The sequence below is a fragment of the Athene noctua genome, chromosome 2, assembly GCF_965140245.1.
Source record: "Athene noctua chromosome 2, bAthNoc1.hap1.1, whole genome shotgun sequence".
NCBI classification, from domain to species: Eukaryota; Metazoa; Chordata; class Aves; order Strigiformes; family Strigidae; genus Athene; species Athene noctua.
The window spans coordinates 136,371,054-136,392,046 of NC_134038.1; the positions used below are offsets into that span (position 1 = coordinate 136,371,054).

General features: G+C 37.7%; 1 protein-coding gene across 6 annotated transcripts in view; it reads left to right on the forward strand.

The window, feature by feature from the left end:
* Positions 1-20,993, forward strand: part of HDAC9 (histone deacetylase 9) — a 489,493-nt gene that overhangs the window by 181,405 nt on the left and 287,095 nt on the right. Inside the window, exon 1 of one of the 6 annotated variants that reach the window (XM_074900385.1) lies at positions 20,651-20,776. The exons of the other annotated variants lie outside the window; for them this stretch is intronic. The gene's annotated coding sequence lies outside the window, so the exon portion shown is untranslated. Of the gene's footprint in view, positions 1-20,650; positions 20,777-20,993 lie in introns of those variants that run through there. 6 annotated transcript variants of the gene reach the window in all.

The window sequence follows — 20,993 nt, forward strand, 5'->3', positions numbered from 1 at the left end:
GGGACTTAATATTTCCAAAAATTTGCCAGAATAAGGGCTTGTGCAACTTCTTTACTGAAGGCAAAACCATCTAAGACATCCCGATAGGTCATCTGACTAGTGGTCTCTTCGAGTGAAAATACCTTCTGCTAGCAGAGCTTTGCAGGCAGTGGACTCCAGCTGCTGGATTGCAATGGGAACACTAGCATTAAACCAGCAGGGCTAGATCCGGGGCAGATAGTCTATTCATGGCTTGAATTTATTAGCTATTTGTTTAAGTTAACCAAAATAGGCTGGTTAAGTAAACCTGTTTATGCTTGACTCCCCATTGTAAATTGCTTACAGAATAAATAAATAAAGGATAAACCCCATGAACCTGTAAGTGTAGATCTAAGCCATAAGTCTTGCACTGAAAGGTGTTCAGGTGTGGTCTTCTCACTCATGTGGGGCACCACAAACGTTGGAGGATCTCTCTGCGAGAACAAAGGGTCATTCATGCATGGCACATTGCTGGGCTTGGTCTCAGTAAGTTCTGATGTCTTCAAAGAAGTCTTATTTTTTCCATTTTTGGAAAAAAAATTGTCAGCTACAGCAGGTTTCCCAGGAGTCTGAGCAGTCAGGTTTTAAATATCTCCACAGGGGGAGAGTCCACAAGCTCTCTTGCCAAACTGCCCCAGTGTTTTATAACCCTCACAGTAAATGAGGGATTTTTTTTTTCTTATTTCTAGGCAGAATTGCATGTAGTTCAATTTGTGTGCATTGCCTCTTGTCCTTTCACTGTGCACCACTGAGAAGACCTGTATCTCCTTCTTTACTATCAGGTATTTATACACATTCATAAGATCCCTCTAAGACTTCTTTTTCTCCAGGCAGAACATTCCCAGCTCTCTCAGCCTCTCCTTGGGTGACAGATGCTTCACTATGTGACCCAAAATCTACTTGCGGATAGCAGGCGGTCCCTTTTAATCAGCTACTAGGTAATTAAGCAGGCCAATATGGTTTTATCTCAACTCTGCTTAGAGGACAAGGGCTTGCTATTTAAAAGTATTTAATTTAGCCGAAATAATTCACATTCTTTGAAGAGCAGAAAACAGAGTCTCTGTGCTATTATTTCTGTCAAGGTTTCTTTTGGTTTAGTTTTGTTCTCTTTTTTAAAATTTATGATTTCATCTAGCTTTACCTGTTGGTAAAAATCTGCACTACATGGCAGGAAATTGTGCTCTTTTGCTAGCTCTCATCCTTCATTCCTGGAAAAGTATGAGAGTATCTTATGTTGCTCAACTATGACTTCATAGTCCAATTAAGGAAATGCATGAGAGACAGTGAGGCTATATTGCCAACCCAGAATAAAAGTCATGAGTCAGTCCTCAAAAACCAGTAAGCTCAGAAGCTGTTTACTGAATAATTATATATTGTATAAGTATCTTTAGGACTGGAGAGTCTTATGTTTGCCTCCTGTTTGGTTCTTTTTTAGTCTGGAGATTCATGTCACGTTCTCAAGCTCTCATTTGAACCTTGTGGGATAAAAATATGTATATATATAAAAACAAGTTTTATGAGTGTTTCCTTTTTTTAATATATATTTGTATGTACTTATGTATGTGCATATGAAAAGGTAAATTCTTAACTAAAGTCCTAGCTGTTGAATTCAGATATTTAGAGAAAAGCAAAGGTAGTATACAAGGGATCTGTGGTAAGCTTGTATGAAATATTAAGTACTGCACAATGGGTACAATTCCATCAGCCAAAAGACAATAGCCAGATGTAATTATTTTGCTTGGAGATTATTTGTGATGGGACATTCTGTGGAAATTTTCTTTGTCTCCTCTATGGATTCAGTAATGCACCAAGTACAATTTTGTGGAACTCAGTCTTTGAGAGTAGCTTTGTTTACTTCCATGTTTCTTATATTTGATTATTTACAGTTTTATATGAGGCATAATTCATCCCTCCAAATTCACTAGTACAACTCTGAGCAGAATAAAAAGAAATGGTTTCTCTGTCATAATCTGCACTCATATCTCCTTATCTCACCTCAGAATATAAGAAGGCACACTAATACTTTATAACAAAGAAAGGCAGGTAGTTATTTACTACCACCCTGTAGAAATCCAACAAGTTCCTAAATTACATTTAAAGGATTACAAAGGGGGGGCAGGTCATTTTATTTTTATCTGGTCTTTAATATTTCCACTGTAATTATTTTGCATCAGGTGTGAGCATCCTTGCTACCAGGCAACTACTTTCCTGGCTAAAATGTAAATACATGATTCATTGTCCCTGTGGAGCCCTAAGCATAGGCCTTTAATGGCATCACAGTTAATTATTAGTATAATGTTATGGGGACATATTTTTCCTTTAGCTGGCTGGAGATGCTATTAAATGAATGGAGATGGCTTGCTTAGCAAAACTTGTTAACTGTTAGCTCACTGTGTCTTAAGGCATAGCTTGTCTGAAAGATGATATTGCAGGCATTTTATTCAGATTTCGTTAGATTTATTGTATTAATGAGGATTTGAATCTCTTGAAGATTTACACATATTTACAAATAAGTTGAACAATGTCAAATATAGATTAATTTCAGAAAAAAAAAAGCATACTCCTTTTTTTCTTGGTATACAATATAGTTAAGTGTTTGCATTTTTTTATCACACTGTAAATATTAGGTCATCAGCCCAGATTTTTTTTTTTTTTTTTTTCCAGCAGCAAGTGTCTTCCTTTCTGCCCTATGGCCTGAGTAAGAGTGCCTGCACAGTCTTGTCCTGTGCATTAGGCTGGCACCTCCATGAAGTGTTTTTTGCAATGATTGGGCATTTCAGCTTTAACACTCATGTGCTGTAGGTTCATTTTCTTGTCTCTACTAGATATTGCTGCATGTAGACCTGTCGAGAGCCCACTGCCTACCTGGGAACAAGAAAATGCAGCAGGTGGGAGTGGGCAGTCTCTTATGGAGTAAGTTAACTATTGAGAGATGCTGCAAATAGCCCCTGCGGTGGAGGGAGGCTGAGCACATCTGACTTGAGCTGCATTGTATCCGTGTCTTTGCTTTCTTCAGTTTTTCTGAGGCACTGAAGCAGACACCCGAAAAATAAGAGTCATAAGGAAAGTAAGATATCTGTTTATTTTTGGCTAAATACAAAACCAGTAAACTCCACCTCTGTTTCAACAAGATTCTTTTAATAGATAGAAGGTGGCCTTGTCTGAAGGTCTTTAATGCCTAATATACTTACCTGATTTATGGCACCCATCTAACTGAGACAATACTTTCCAGAATGGTGTTGGAAAATGTCCTGCTAGTGTCATACATAAACTTCCGTACTATGTTGTGGTGGTACACCACCATGAAGAACTAGGTATCCTCTCTCCAAGACTGGCTGTAAACAAATGTCTGGAATGAACTTGTATGATATTTCTCTTCAGTAATTTCACAATCTCCAGCTGTTTTCATCTCAGGGGACTCATTTTGGCATCCATAACATCCTTTTTCAGGGAGTTCCATAGGTCTATTATCCAGCCTGTAAAAAACTGAATTGTTTTGCTTCATTTCAAGTGACTTTCTATGAGTTTCTTTTTGATGACATTCAGTTCTTGTACTTAAAGACACTGAACAATTGGTCCCTATCCACCATCTCTATACTACTCATGAATTTGCTGACCTTTATCGTATCCTTCCTAGGATATGATATCCTTTTTATCCAGACTGAAGAGTTCTAACTTATTTAGTAGTTCCTCATCCAGAAGTCATTTTGTATCCTTGCTCTCATTTTCTGAACCTTTCCCAATTCTACTATATGCTTTCTGAAATGAGGGGACCCAAACCATACCAGGTGTCAGTGTAAACTGGGGATTTATTCAGTGGTGTGATGATGCTTTCAATTTTATTCCCAATTACTTTCCTAATATAATTTTCAATTATTTAATACCCCTTTTCTGACTTCTACTGAGCACTCAGCAGATGTCTTCTTGTGGAACTATTTACAAATATAGTATTTCACTCCTGTGTGGTTGTAAAATGTAATTTTATATGTGAAGCTAAGTTTGCTGTACTTCTGCACATCACCTTACCTTCCTTGAATTCATTTTCCATTTTGTTGGCCAGTAAGTTTCAGAAATCTCTTTTGCAGTCCAGCATGGTCAGCTCTTGCCTTTGCTATGGCAGACTTACCATTTCACTGTTTACCCATTTCTGATTGAGCCACTGTTTACTATGTATGCACAGTATTTATTTAGCCTCACTGCAATGGTCTTGTCTTCTCTGGATGCTGTAACCACATCCCGAACATTAACTGGGTCTACAGAGCCTCTCTGACAGCCTTTTTGCACTTCATGTGTTTGAAGAATTATTGCTCAGTTTGCTAGCTGATCCTTGTACTTTTTAGGGTGGGATGGGGGAGTTATTGTATTTCTGTATTTAATTTATTCCTCTCTATGATTTTCATTGGGGCACAACTTCAGCTTTTTGAGTAACATCTCATTCTCAAGATCTCCTTACTAGGTGAGATTCATTAGTACTGTGTTTTCGGTTGGGTGTTTTTCCATGTAATCTCTCTGCAGCCTCTGAGGATTTAGTACTTTTTAGTGTCCTGTTTCAGTTGTTCTCATCCTTTAACTTAAATACAACTTTGAAAGTAAACAAAGGAAGGGTGAGAAAAAAAGAAATCCACCTTGTTGCCTTTGGCAGTAGTCTCACTGGATCAGGTCCAGCCAGGACCTGGCTGCTCAGGTCAGACAATTACTGTTTGTAGTTACATCCACTTTTGTGAAGTTATGGGGTATCAGACTTTATGTTTCTGTGTTTGCAAAAGCCACAACTTTTTATATTTAAGAGTTCATAATAATCTTACATGGTGTTCTTCAATAAGGGATTTCCCTGCAATGAAACAGTTCATATGTGTAAGTTCCACTGGGATGTTTTTATGAGAGGTAACCTCTTAGATTACTTGAGTGAAAGGTGGGGGTTTTTTTGTAACATCCGTTAAAATGGTGCAATGCCAGCTCCTACCTGACATTTGCAGCTAAGCTGCTTGTTACACAGGACTGAGAAAATAAACAGTGCATACAAGGAATACTAGAAATAGAATATTTGATTCCTGTTATCATTAGGGATAAGGGAAGGCATGAATTTCAACAGATGGGTCAAATGGTGAGCAATCTGTGCATCCACTGCTTGGCTTTAGAGGTGCTTTTCTTATACATGGTTGGGAAATACTGAAAGCCTTTTGTGAAATTAGGGACTGCATTGTAAAAATATGAAGAAGATCTAGTTCTGCAGTTTGGCAGGTACGGTAGGTCTTTATCTCCTTTTCCCAGCTTCGGGGATCCGCCTGGTACCGAACTTGTGGTATTAAGGTTTGGTCACTGGCTGTAGGTGACTTTCTTGGCTTTCAGCACACATTGGGCCTACGTCTATCCAGCTGTGTAGCCGGCCTTGAATTCAAGGCTGCAGGGCTTTTTACCTGAGCAGGTGTCACAGCTCCCAGCAGTGTGACACTAGGTGCACGGTCACTTTGGCCACTTGATAACAGAGCTCGGTGTGCTCCTTGCAAGGGCCAGCCTGGCACTCCTGCATGGTAGCGCTGCTGCACAGATGCATTGCGAGCACTCAAGGGGTGTGACACCTTCATATGTTTTCTCCATTAAAGTAAAATCAGACTGCTATTGCATCGCTATTAGCACTAAGAAAAAAAATACAAAATTAAATAACTTACAGCTTGTAGAACAGTACAGTTTCAATTACAAAAACAGTGTAAAGACATGTTATACCAAATAGAAACAGAAATAAAAATCTGTTAGGTTAGAAGATGAGATCATACTCGTTAGGTTAATTTTAGATTGCATAAGTAACTGATTATAGCTGGGATATAAAGACTGAAATCATAAGTTCAGTACAAATTCTCTGCCTAATAATAAAAACTATTTTCTGAGACACTGATATAGATGTTCATGTTTCTCTATGGCTTGAGGCAATACTGCAGAGAATTATGAATATTGTTTTAAGAAAATAATATATATTTGGGAATATATTTGTTTCACATAACAAAGAAGCACTGTGCTTCGTGTTTGTGTTATAGTAAGAAAGCGATTATATCTGACACAAACAGCTGTTTCTACCCAGATGCATACTTTCCCCATGGAGTCCGTTGTGAGATTTTGACATGTCATAGTGTGGTAAAGCCAGGCTCATATATGCTTTCCAATTATTTATGATAATAAGTTGCCAAGCTGCAGCACTTAATTTAGTACGATTAAATTAGTTTTTAGTGGTTTTGATAAGCTTTTGAGACAGTAATAGACAATGCATCTTTTTTTATTTATAACTTAACTGTTTATGGTGGCAGATTTTTATTGAAGCAGTAATTCTGCTAAAAATTGTACTGTCAACTCTTATCTCCAGGTGGGAAAACAAAGAACATTTGTACTGAACACATATTTCATTGCTAAGTGATATGGGAATTTTAATTTGTAACCTTTCAAAGGAAGTAAATAACTTTTCTTCCCTTTCTGTTTAATAATCCCCCCCCCCCCCCTCCCCCCAATCAATCCGTTTTCCCCTTTGACATCAATTTTACTCTTGTTTTGGAGTTTATCAGTTGTAGGTGATAGCAGGCAATTGTCCATGGATTGGACAGATGCAAAATAAAGTCTTTATCCTTCAAGTCAGATTGCAGATGAGGGGAGGAGACTCAAGAATTTGCACCTTCACCTTTTCCTTGGGAAAGCTCTGGTTCTTGAAGTTTGTCACTCAGTCTTGTCTGTGCCACTTCTAAGCTGGAACAGAGACTTCTCTGCCAAACCTTCTCTCCTGTAGGTTGTTCTTCTGTAGCAGTGAACACCAGGAGTGAACTTCCTGACTGTAGTACCAGAAGCTTAATAGTTTGAAAGAAAGCTCAGATCTTACCATAGCTGGGAGCCAGATTCTTTAGAGAATATATTTCATATAACATATCTATATGAAATATGTATTCTGATAAGTAAGTTTGTGAATTTTTAAAGTTTTCATACTTTGTGTGGTCATTGCACCAACTTTCAGGCACTTGTCTCTGTTCACTATGATAACTGTTATCTTAAATGACTCGCTAAAGTAAAATAAAATAAGGAAAAGATCAACTGATATTTTCACTGTACCTTATGCTGTGAGGCAGACATATATAATTCACTTGGCTGTATTTTCTACATGCTCTTTTGGGTGGGATGCAGGGGTGGACTCCAGAGCTGCTTGGGCCAGTGGTAGAAAATCCCATTGACTCCACCACGGAAAACAGCCCATGCACTTTATTGCAAAGTATGATATACATTTATAGCTTTCACGGTCCCTCTTGGAAGTCAGACATTCTGAGCTTTAGACATCTGATGTTCAGCGCCTTGTCAGAAAGTCCCTAATAATTACATTTGAAAGGTTCTGATGCAGTGTAATCTGAAGAAAGCAAGCTATTATAAAAGAGAGGTGGTAAAGCATATGTTGCACATCTTATATGGTAGAAATGTTGCCTGTCATAATTGCTCCATTGATGTGATATGTTTCTAAAAGAAATTTTGTACTTCATGCAACCATGTATCTTTGCTACATTTCCCAATTTAAATGGAAATAAACCAAATTGTGTTCCAAATAGCTGTAGACAAGCTAACTTGTATAAAAATGCGTACTGTTAATGATTTAAATTAGAATGACATACCAGTCTTCCTTGATTCATGATGTTATAAATGGTTATAGTAGTTTTTGATCTGGTATATTGACCATACTGTGTAATTTACAAATGGAGTTTGTTACTGAGCTGTGCGGAAAGTTTGCACTTGAAGTGGCAAGACCACAGAAAAGAATGTGAAGTGTAATTCAATAAATTGCATAGTAGCAGGAATTAGGAAGTGTCTTGTTAGCTTCATAGTCTTGGCTTTGTTATTTTTTCATATTCCAATGTCTTTTATTTTTTTCCCCCACATGCTTTTGTGCACTGGAGTAATTTAGAAATAGCTAGTGAATTCATTGATCCTGTCAGGTGGTATACTGAAGTAAATAAGGTCATTTAAGTCTTATCTTTAATATGCAATGTCATTATTTTTTCTGTGGGTCAAATGGCCCACAAACCTGCAGGGTTTAATATAATTTGAAGCAGGTTTAGTCCTGTCAACTACTGGCGTAGATTTTAAATTGAACTTTAAAAATTAAGAGCATAAAAACATTCCCCAACTATTAAATATAAATGGATAGAAGTAATCTATCTACTGTTTTCCTGCAGTACCTATTCCAAATCTATCTCTATTTCTTTTTTTGTTTGTTTGTTTGTTTTTCTTTCATTTTACTATTGTCTTTTGATTTGCTATTCTGCAATCAAAATCTTGTGTATTGCTGAGAACCCTCTAATCCATTTTCCTGTACCTCTTGGAAGGCACTTAACATTTCTCAAGGTTAGCCTTATTGTTAAAATCGTCACGATTGAGATTTGTTTCTAATTTTGGATGTGACACTATCTTTTGTGACATGATGTGACCATGTCTGTGAGGAAGGGGTTAGGACAGCAACAGTCATAGCTTTAGGCATGTATTTAATATAAAAGCAACAAAGATGAGGAAATCTCGAGGAGATGGTTTCACTGGACTGCTGCCTTCTCACTAATATAAATAAAAAAATATTAAATGAATCAAGAACTTTTGCAACTAAATTGTCAGGATTTTCTTAAGGATGGAATGGAAAATTGACATAATATTTATTAATATTTATCAAATATGTAAAACAAGGGAACCTTGATGCAAAGTTTACTGATGATGCTCTTCTCAACAGCTCTGCTGGTGTATTTGTAGAGCTCATAAAGGAGATCTCAGAGCTGAAGGCAATAATAAGTTGTAGGTGTGACCTAACCAAGTTCATTGCATACCTCTAACATTAGCTCACAGTGTTTATTTTAAGCTTTTCTTTTAATATAACCTAGTAATTTCTTTGCTATTTTTTTGCTTTGTTGGTATAAAGCACCTGTAAACACCAGGGTTGAATGTCTTGGTAGAATGATAGACCTCACTCCATTTTGTTATTGTTACTTCTAGAAAGTTTGTTTTATCATGAAAACAGACTGAGTCACTCAGATGAGCTTTTTATAAAATTTGCATCTTCTTTGTGAGTCACTCAGTGTTCTACTGTTTGGTAGAATGTTTGATCATATTTATCAATATTCAACTAATAAAGGAGGACTAGTGCCAGTCTTGCAGATGCAGGTGATGAATTTTGTGAGCTCTGTTCAGTCCTATGTGAGTGTAAATGCAAGGCTGTAAGGTGCTTGAAAATAAAGCCTCCTATTGATTCTGTAGTACCATTCATGTGCATTGGTCTTAAAGTAAAAAATATGAAGCACCCCCCTTCCCTGCCATGAGAACACTTTTGAAAGGAAAATGTAAGGATTTAGTAGTTCCTTATCAGATTTAGCACATAAGACTGTCAAGACAGGACTGAAATGTATGTGGTCTGTACAACATGATGCAGACTGAGGGGAAAGAGAGGAGTAGTGAAAGCATGATAGTGAATTTGCAGACACTATCCTGGTGATAATCAAAAGACATACTGAATTGGCTAAATAAACAGTGTTACTGTACGCCAGATTTATTTGCTTGCCTTAGGCATGGTTTAATCCAGGCATAGGAAAGTATCCACAGAGAGCTGAAGAAATACTAGAAATTTGAACATCTCTAATTTTTTTTTTTTTTTTAAATAGATCCAGATATATTTGCAAAGCTTTGCTCTGTGCTTTGCAAGCTTGTCCTATTGACATTGAACATATGCTTCTAAGCCATTTTATCTTGATTGGTCTCAGACTGATAAACAGTGTGTTTTTTCCCAAACTGCTTTTTCTCTGTGTTTGTTTTTCTAGCAGTCTTCCAAGTTGCATAGTAAGTATCCTACTTCTGCAACTACCTCCCCACTCCTCCTCCTTTTCTATTCAGGATGTAACTCCATTTCTGTGCAGTGTGGGAAAACAGTGTTTTCTCTCATGGAGTAAAAATCCTACCTTTGTTTCATGTTGGCCAAAAATAGGGCTTTATACCTCTCTGTTTTCCATATAACAAAGGATGAAACTGGCTCTGGGGAGATGATTACGAATTATGAATATTAAGTATAAAAGCCTCATTGTATGTTGTCAGTGTCCTTGCATCAGTTTTGACATGGTAAGTCTTTATAATCAAAAGGAAATGATGCTTTTTGGATTCTTCCCATTTCACTTGCCTATCCATTGGTATTACTCCAATTTATAACATGAAAATGTTGAAGCCAAGAGTTGCCTCTGTTATTTGAATAGGTGACAAACAGGAGAGGTCTCTCCCCTTTCATTGGCTTTTAAAGAACTAGACATTTTCAGGAGAAAAGAGACAATGGTAGCAGCAACAAAACTTAAAACATGATGTGGGATGTTTTCTGAATGTTGTAACCACCATAGTCTTCTCCAAAAAAAAATGGAATGAGACATGACAAAATTGTCTGTCTTTGAAGTTTTCTTTGAATTTGAGGACTCAGAGGAAGAATTTCAGTAGTGGAGAAAACAATTTCTGCAGCCTCTCTGTAGCGAGAGAAAATATGAAAGTTTGCAAGTACAATAAGAAAACAAGTGGTAAGGAACAAATTCTGAGTTGTATTTGATGAAGAATGTTCAGGTTTTTAATAAGAATAAAGAAATTGCAGTGTACAATGTGTATTAAAGGATCAAAGAGTAAGAGACTAAGTTGTGAAATATAGTGATAAATATAGACAGAAGAAGATTAAAACAGAGAATTAGTGATCAGAAGCTGCTGGGAGGAGAGATTGTGGAGTACTGTAGAAACTATAGAAAGCAAATACCAAAGTGAAAACAGTAAAAGAGAGAGGCATTTATTTATGCACTAAAAGAATGGGAGACCTGATAAATGTTTGACGTGAGCTGTTCTTTGAGAATTGCTTTGCATCTGCTTTTTGAATCCAACATTCAGCAGAGATTATGCCAGTTAAAACCCTGTGAAATGAAGTTTGAATTAATGGGTTTGGAATAAATAAAACTTCTAATGATTGCAGGGTGTTTTCTTAGCTGGTAAGAGGTCAGTGGAAGAGCTTTGCTTGCAGAAGCAGGCAGTTGGAAACTCTGTGGAGGGCCTCCAAGCCCCTGGAAGAATAGGAAAGTAACAATGGCAATGGTAGTACAATTACAGTACAAAGCCACAACCTCTTCTTCTGTCTGATGGAGGGGGGCACTTTAAGTTCATCGTCACAACAAGACCTCTTCCAAATAATTGTTTCAGCCTGGATGGAAATATTTTGGCTGTATGTATAATCTCCATACCTATTCAGATATGGAAGAAAAGAACCATATTGCCTGGTGATGTCAGTGGTTTTCTGAGCAAAGGAACTCAATTCCTTGTATTGACCTGAGGAGAAGAGTTTTAAGTCAGCTGGTGGAAGAACGGCCAGGTATTTGGAGAATTCTTCTCAAACAAGAGGCCAGCATGGGAGAAAACTCAGAAGTGTGTTTTGTCTGAGATTTTAGTAAGTGAAACATGGAGGGAGTCAATGTTTCAGTAGTGAATGAAAGATGGCGTTAAAAGGAGGAGAGCAGCACATATGGTCGTGTGTCTGCAATAGCTGGACACTAACTGCAAGAAAGGAAATACAGGAAAAATGGTCATCAGTTACTTATTTTCTCATGGAAAACACCATCCTTTTTGGTGAGAGTAGTAAACAAAGAAGGAAGGGATGAGTTTTTTAAACACAGGCCCCACAGCAATACAAAGACTGTTCTTCCAGTAAGTTTAAAAAGAAAAATCCTACAGAAATATTTACCCCTATTTGCAAGTAAGGTTTCCAGACTCATGGAAAGGATATAAAGAGAACTGGCTAGTTTAATGTTGACTAGAGCAGAGGCAGTTTATCGTAGTCAATCATTGTCCAAATATCCTTATGCCAAAAATAGACCGAAAACTAACTGATCATGCCAGGTCTGTGCTGGAGATGAAATAAAGGGAGCAGGTGTGTATGACCACAGCTTCAGCTGAATGGGGAAAAAACTCTTTCAGTTGATCTCATTACTTAATCAGTGTACAACAGATTCAGAGACAGAAATGTTTGCCCAAAGGCGTGCATTTGGTTTTTCGGGTTTTGTTTTTTTTTTTACTGCATTATGTTGAGCTAAAGTAGACATTTTTTTTCTTTAACATCAAACGTTTAGTGTGTATGTGAGTGAGATTCACTGCTTGCCACAACTGTTGCTAAGCTGTCGTGTTTCTCCTTGTGAATGGAAATATCTCTAAGTTGTAAGCCTGGGAACCTAGAGAGAGACATTAAAAAAAATTTTAGTTGTTTCTTTTTGTAAGTGGCATGTTTCATTCAGAGAAAATGTTCTGAAGAGAAGGACAGGTTAAGGGAACACAGGTAAAAAAAAAGCTTTTGAAATATGAAAAAAAAGCACAGGCTATTTGTGCTTGTCTCTAACTTTTGAGAAAAAACAAGCTAGTCTTTTGGTTCAGGGAATTAATCTGCAATTTTATTTTGGTAATAATCAGCTATCTGAAATAATACAAGCTTCAAAAAGCATTGACAGTCGTGGATAGTAATTGGAGCATTGCCAGTTCCCTGTGGAAGGATGCAGATTACCAGTTCCTAACTGACTGCATTCTAGAAATAGTTTAGCAAAAGCATTTTGGCCTAAAGAAAGTGTGCGTTCTCCACATCCATAATGTTTGAGCACCCTTAAAGCACTTGTGCTCTAAATGGTAATGTGAAATATGCTGCTGTTCAATCCTGTTTGACAAATAGGGACCTGGAACACAGAGTGTTTTGGGGTCTCTGATCACTGGAAATCTGTGATTGGTGACCAACTCAAGAGTGCAAAATCCTGAGTGCCCTAACAACCAACTAAAGCTTTTATTTTATTTTTTTTTTTTTTTAAACATTCATTGACCATCCCTCACAGGTACTTTTAAGAAATATATGATAAATAGATAGATGTAAAAAACTTCACATAATCTTTTTAAGTGTTACCACAGGAAAAGTAGAAACCTATGAGCAAAAAGAAAAAAAAAAAAAAAAAACAAACAGAAAAAGTCCACCAGGGTTTTGAATGTAACTGGAGGGCACTTCCTTTCTGTATGTGAATGAAATGCAAATTTTCTTCTTGGTACTGCCAGACTAAGAGTGCTGCAGGTCTCACACTCTGCCAGAGAAGAATTACATTGCTTCAGGTAAAGGAACGAATGTTACCTTGTCAAATATGGGAACAGGCCATCCGTGCAAGTCAGAAATAGATTATTGGCTCCACATGACAGTGAATGGCATGAGATGTGCTCAGACTGGTTTGCTCTGTTGTGTGTGAAATCATGTAATGAGGCTGTACTTTCCAAGAGGACAAGAATTCAATCTTTTTTTCAGATTGGATAGGATATTATCATATTGTGTTTCCAAAACTAAAATTTGAAAACTGTATTATTAATTGTAACGATGGGCAGAATTAGTTCTCTTCAAGTCTGTGTGTTGAACAGAATAACATAGCTTTACCGTGTATCGTTTTTCTCTTGCACAGACGATAAAAATAAACATAAAGCTTATCAAATAGGGTGGCCAAATGATATGGACTGTTTATCAGCCTCTCCTGTGACGCCAGCAGAGTTGGGAATGTCCCTTTGCCCTCTCAGTGCACAAACAGCCCACACTGATTGTTGCCTCCTCTAGGACAGGAAAATTATGTGCTGGTGGGGAATTTTGCACATGAGCATTGAAAGATGTGGAGGAAACAGAGTCTGTTAGTTAAGTCTTAAGGTAGCCTAAATTGAGACTGAAATTTTATGAAAAGTAAAGGCATCAGCCAAAGTCTTGTAAAAGTTATTAACCCAATATTCCATTTTCTGCATCATTAGAAAATGCAGAATTTGCACAGTATAGAAACCAATTGAAGAATACTGTTCTCCTTTTCAAAGATTGTCATTGTTTTTCTAACTAATGCAATTTAGATCTATACCATCATGACTACAAATTATGAGAAACTTGAGCTTTTTTAAAAAAAGCTTCATTTATGGAGCTCTAAGATTTTTATTTTTTTTTTTCCCCTTAGTGTTCAAAGTACACCTGCTGTTGACTTTGTGTGTATCTTTAAATGATGTTGGCTGGTTTGTGTAGTCAGTTATGTTGACTACATATATTGGCTTGGCTGTATAGATTTTCTGTAATTTATCAGTCTCTTGAAGATGCAGGTCCTCTTGAATACCTGTCATGCCACTGGTGAATAGAGTTCTGGGGTAGTATAGCCCTGTCAGAAGTAGTTTGAACTCCTGTCACTGTGCTTGTGGCTTGATGAGGCAGAGGACCTTGTTATGGTAAAAAGTTCTTGGTTTTCTTGCTTGTGCTTTTGTGGACTTGCTTTTGTTGCTTGTGCTTTTTGAGCTGCATTGGAAAACTAATCTGACTCCCTTTAGAATGAATGAATAAATAGATGTAAAACCTTTCTGTGCTGGATAAGGACAGGAGAGGAGCAGTAGCACATAGGGAACTCATTAACATGATGTTGCCAGTGAAGACCCTGCATCCCATCATTCTACTGATCAGCTGTTCAGCAGTGTCAAGATTGCTACAGGAGGTGGTTTGGTTTAGATGTTCCATAAATGTGTTGTTTAGTACACACGGTTTTATTTATTTATACATGTCCTAAATAAGAGTGTTTGTGCTGGAGAAACAGCTGTCCTCCAATTCATGCACTGTCTAGAAACACAGTATTTCCTAATGCCACTTGAGAAGAAATGGCTGAAGGAGTTACCATGATCATTCAGTCCAGCCCTCCACAGTTGCAAGTCACTCTGGGGGGGATATGTAGCCACTAAGGGTCACATCTCTATACCTTTTTTCTCTCCTTGCACCGCAACAGTACACACAAACCCCCTTAGCATCCTGTGACAACCTTATGGTCTTTGGATCAGAAGATAAAGTATCACAAAACAGCTGAGTGCCAGAAAAAGTGTGAGAAATGAAAGCAGTTACCAAACTTGTTGGTTGCTGGTGTCTGCAGTGCTAAATATCTTGGCAAAAAACGAGATGGGAGCCACAGTACTGTAAAAGACTGACTGATGAAATATTTCTGTTGGCAACCATCCTAGTGTATTTCTAGCCTGAAATTCTTGTTGGTAGGTATGCCTTGGAGATTTCCCTTTGCAAATATAGTTAGTTGCTCAACTTCTCAACTCATTCATTTTTTGATGGGTCCCAGAATAGCATAATGCCTCTCTGAAGTGCTGGAGGCTTTCTGCTACATCTCAGAGGACACAAAGTGTACAAAAGTGAATGTAAAGATATAGGCCCCAAGTCAATAAAATAGTCATCTCATGTTTTAAGATACACACTTGCTTATGTACCTTTCAGCTATCTTTTTTGTTTACGTCAATCTATAGGCACTTTAGTATTTCAGCTGCGGTATGTGATACCAGTAGCTGAAATTGTGTTGTTTATCTGTTTATATTTTTATACACACACACACACACACACACACACACACACGATTCTTATATGTGTAAGGTGTCTAAGAGAGATATACTTTGTATGTCTGTAAATAGTGACCAAAAGAGAATACCGTGATTAGATATCTCACAGTAGCATTTTCTTTGAAGTTGTCTAAATAAAATCAGCTCTGTTATGTTACTTCAAGTAAATTACTCCTTAAATGCAAGGTTGCCACGTTTGTGTATAATTGTAAAATGGAGATAAGCATTTGTTTAGAATAGTAAGAAAATTAATATTGTAAAGCATCAGGATGCTTTTTTTGGAAGCATTCTTACTGGCAATTAAAAAGAAAAAAGAGAAGTGACCAAACTTAAACCTGTTTCATCACACTTGTAATTTACTTATGTGGGGGTTTTTCAGCCTTATTATTACAGTACATCTATTTTCAGTTAAGTTGGTGCCAAGTTTTGCTCCACCCCTTTATCAGATAACACAAAACCAGACTCCTAGCTTTAGTTATCTTCCTCTGTCTTCTGAGACATAGAAAGCTTCCCTAGTCATGGCAGATAAACCATTTGCAAACCATATGGGCACTTTTTGGTTGTCCCAAGTTTTCTGTCTCCAGCTTTTCTTTTTTTTCTGGAATTTTTGCTGGAATGGAGAATACAATTAAGGTTTTAGATAATCTAGGTTGTGATTTATCTATTCATTCCTGGGGACACAGTCCACAGGTGATACCTGCTAACTTGAACAGTCTAGCTTTTGTCACTTAACATGCACAGCATTATTTTGTGGGCTGCTGAAAATGCCCTCAGTTTCACATAGAACACTTTAATTTAATAACACTTTAATTGAATTAATTTCAGATTTAAAATGACAAAAATATATTCCAAACTTCAAGAAAAAACTCTTAGCTGTTTATTTGATTGGCAACTGCTTTAACAAGCAGAAGGGGCTGGAAACACTGGAGAAGTGCAGTCATAACATACACAGGCCAGTGTATCCATGACTGATGACTTACATGAGACCTGATATGATAGTGTAGAACCTCTGATTTGTTGGCTGAAGGGTTTTGTTTTCCTACCATTACCACCTATCCTGCCTTCCTGTTGTCTCGACTACCAATCGACAGAATATGAAGTGCATAGATGACTGCTATAGAGCTATACTATTTTTAGAACAGGCCCTGAGCCCAAGTTTGATCTTACATTTTGACCGTTCAGTAGCTTAAGCTTATCTAAAATAGTCTGTCATCTCTGCTTGTGACATTGCGATTCCAGCATTTGCAAGTTACTTTTCACTTATTGATTCATTTTTGGACTGCCCTTTCCCAGAAGCTCTTCAGATTGAAGCAAATATAAGAGCCTTCCCCTCCCAGACTCTATGCAAGGTATAAATATATCTGATTAGAGCTGATTAGAATGGGAGTGTCATCTGAACATGGATTTAATGTATGTTCTTCCTGGTTTCCCATGCTTTCAATACAAATTATCAAATCTGTCTTGTGCATTTTTTAAGCCATTGCATAGTGGCTTGAGGCTCAAAACAATTTGACAGCTTTTTTTGTGAACAGTTGGGGCCAGTCTTGCCCCTTTGTCTTAGAGAGCTTGAGCACTTGCCTCTTCCTAGTGAGAGCCAGAGATGGGGCAGATGAGGGACGCGTGGAAGCAGCAGCTGCAGTTGCCCACATCTGCTTGCTGAGGTGTGACTTTGCTGGGCACTTGCTGTAGCCTCCTTATCCATTTGTTTCATCCCTGCTATGGGACAGACTGCCTAGCAAACTGAATGTTGCATGATTTCACTAAATGAGCTTGGAGGTATAGATAAAAGCCTTCTTGGGGCTAATCCTGGCCTTAGGAGTACCAGTTGGATGCCTGTGCTTACAAAAGTCAAGTTTGTGACACATTTTGGCAGTATCATAGTATATTTTAAACGTATTTTCAGTTACAGTAAGTAGCTGTATTAAGACTTTCAAGGTGGTTTACTTAGCTAAAGGGAGAGGTTATATTTAGTTGTAATGTGTTGTAATTTTCCTTTCAGAATTACAAAACCTTGCTTTCAGTTGTATTTTGATTTTTGCCTCTTTCTCCGTCTATAAATTTGTTGCTTCCACAAGGAAAATTAAGATCATAATTCTCCTCGGGAGAAATCCTGTTTCTACTGAAGTCAGGCAAAATGATTACAGTTCACCCACTGAAACGGTTTCATCCTTTTAACATTGCTTCAAATTCACCAGCACAGTAAAAACAGCTCCCAAGCTGGTGTATCGATAACATTTTGGTTTGTGTATCTGTTCCTTTTCAGAGTTTAAGATGAGGAAGAAATTTAGATGAAAACTGGATCTAGGTTCACTGAAGCATTTTGAAAAAAACAGGAGAGCTCTGGAAGTGAACTTTGTTACCATCCTGGTCCAGCTAGCCAGGAGGGTTCGTGTGATTTCATAACAATGTTATTGACTGGCATGAGATGTGACCTTTTCATAGCACGGTAGCAGTCAATTTGTTACTGCTTTCAGAGGCGTGTTTGTGCATGTAATGGTTTCTCCATGTGCTTGAATGCAGTGAGGGGTGGAGGAACTGGGAGAGGAGGGAGATCCCAGCAGGCAGCGCCATGGGAGAGACTGGTGCGTGCCCACAGCTCAGCACGTAGCCTGAGCATCTCAGGTCCGTTTCTTGGCCCACACATTAAAGAAGGCCCTTTTTAGTGCTTTATGTAAAATATTTCTTCTTGCCCAAGCTTTCAATGGCTTGTAGTGACAGTTCTCTATATATTGTTTGATCTTTAAGAAGACATCTTGCTTGCTTCAAAATTTAACAGAGCAATTGTCCCAATCCAGATGGGTATCTATCTACTATAAATCTACTATAGCTTTATAGTGTGGTTGAGGCATGTTACGTAAAGCCACCTTGTCCCTCCATGAATCAAAGCCTGGATTTAAAAAGACCCTACTTTCGAGATCTAATTATTTGACTTAAAAGGACAGCTTTGAATAGCAAAACAAAGCAAACACTTCATGGTGTTATTTTTTCCACAAAGACTTTTTTCCCAAGATGCCTACAGTGCACCTCATTGTGCTACTCTTGTAAAAATTATCAAATCTCATAGGAAAATAAACATATTTTACATTAAAAAAACCCACCAGACAAACAAAAACCACACCTCTGCTTTTCAGGAGAGGGTGATTTAAAAGAAGAAAACTATTTCTGATGTAGGAATAATTATTATATTTAGTTCATATTATTTCAATCAGTTAAACAATAATTCTTCATAGCTCTTAGTAGCTTTGGAGGTACTCCTAAGATCACCAGGTCTGACCTGGCTAACTTGGAGTCCTGCAACAAAACCTGTCTTAATTTTGCCCTATAGAAGTGTTAGAGCTTTCCTTCCAGAGACACAGCCACTATTGATCTAAAGCTCATTTGTAAGTTGCTACAGTGGTTAAAATGTGTCTAAAATGTGTTCCCACTTCTGGCTTGAATTTTTCTAATCCATGGATTTTTCTTAAAGCCTGTTTCTTAAAATAAAGACTATTTTACTACACTACTGGTCATCTTTCACTGTATACATATAGACAGTGCCAAGCCACCCCTGAACTTCTTCACTATACTTAGTATCTCAGGTCTTTGAGTTTCTAATTTTCAATGGTTTTCCAGACCTATTTTATGTTTGTGGCATGTCTATCCATCCTCAGTTTTTCAGCATTCTTTTTCAGGTATCTGTATTGGAACAAGGTACAGTGTCCCAAGAATATTCTTTGGTATATGCATATCACTTCACTACTGTTACTTCATATAACCTCGTTTACATATCCAAGGATTTTATTAGGCTTTTTTGGTCCTGGTGTAATCCTAAGAGGTCATATTTAGTTGGCCATCTTCTGCTGTGATCTTAAATCCTTTGCATAGCCATTGGTTTTCACAATGCAGTTCTGCAGACAGCAAGTGTGGTCTGCGTTTCTTGACTTAAATCCCAAAAAGCACTTAAACCCAGGCATGTATTACAAGCAAGATATGATGTTTCTCTTGGTTCTCCAGACATAGTCACTTAGTAGTCCGTTGTCCAGGAATTCTCAGTGTCCAGGTTGGTTGATCTGACTGGCCAGACTATCTGGCATCAGGAAATCCTGGGCAAAATCCTGTATGGAGGTACAGATTATCCGCTCAGTAGATGTGCAACAAGCTTGAAATGCCTGAAGTACTCTGAATGTATTGCAAGCTGTCACAGGTAATGTATTGCAAGCTCTCATAGGTCATGTGCTCTAGGGTTCCTTTTTGTATGTCAATCCAAGTGATTCTGGTGGAGCTAGACATGGCAAACGCAGTGCACATATGCACTAACGTCTCTCCAAGAAAGCTGGGCGTAACCATGGAAGACCCGATAAATCTCATATTGCTCATATCTCTACTTGCCTCATTAACAGCACAAAAGGTGCAAAGTCTGAGACTTTTATTTGTTAATATCTGACCTTGCTTTTCACTACATGGCTTGTATTGTTTGTATTCAGTTTACCTCAGCCGTGCCGCAAACTATGGGGATTTTAGTTCCAACCTGATAAATAAAGGTGTCAGCAGAATAATTGGATTGTGTATGTATTTCCTAAGCTAAATATTATTTATTTATTTGCTAGCTCTCTCGATTTTTTAAATTATTTAAACTTTGCGATTCAGGAAGGTACCTTTGAATTTATGAAGCAGAGCATATGCTTAATTTAAGCCTCGTGCTTATAATCAAGTATGTGTTGTTGAGGTTTTGTCCTGAATCTAGGACTTAATTTCTAGTAGATTTATTTACGTGCACAGAAAGTCATATTTTAAGAGGAGAAAGAAGTGATAAGTCATCAGCTAGTTCTAAAACCCCTGAGCTAATTTGCATGAGAAAAATGTGAGGCTCTCTGTATTGTTGTGTGAGTGATGATAGAGACCCATACATTTATCTAGCATAGCACTCCTTATCCTCAAAAATTTGTAAAGTTTTATTCTCCCATTGTTTGTCAGAAAATCCCCTAAAGCTACAGATATGCCTTTCTTTGTCCCAGAAAATTCCTTTGAAGCTTGAATTGAGCTTAAACACATTTAGAATCGCCTTTTTCTCCTCACTTGAAAAATGCCCATCACGTGGTTTCACAGCACTGCAAAGAAAAAGCAACACATATTCCTGCACAGGCAACACCAAAGGCTTGCTACACAGAAAACTGATCAGAGACGTTTCCCACACTACATCTTCCCATCCAGAGCACGTGGATTAAGTGATCCGTTTTAACTCCCCCAGAGGCTTGTAATACAGTCCCTTAGTTCCAGGAGGGAGCAGGACCAGACCACTTGAGCATCTCCCCTGATTTCTTTCGGCTCTCAAACCATCTGCTTCTTTGTGGTAATATTCTTCTTCTGTTTGTTAACCTAGTTAATCCTTTAGTATAAACTGTAGTAATTTATGCTGGATGTTTGGGTTTCATGTGGTACTATTAGTATCTAATGAACTGTGGCTATAGAAACATCTGTTGTATACAATAGTTAATTTTTTTCTTTTTTTTAATCCTGGTGATTAGATATACAAATAGTTGGGAGCTCTTTAGGATGCAAAGATTAGA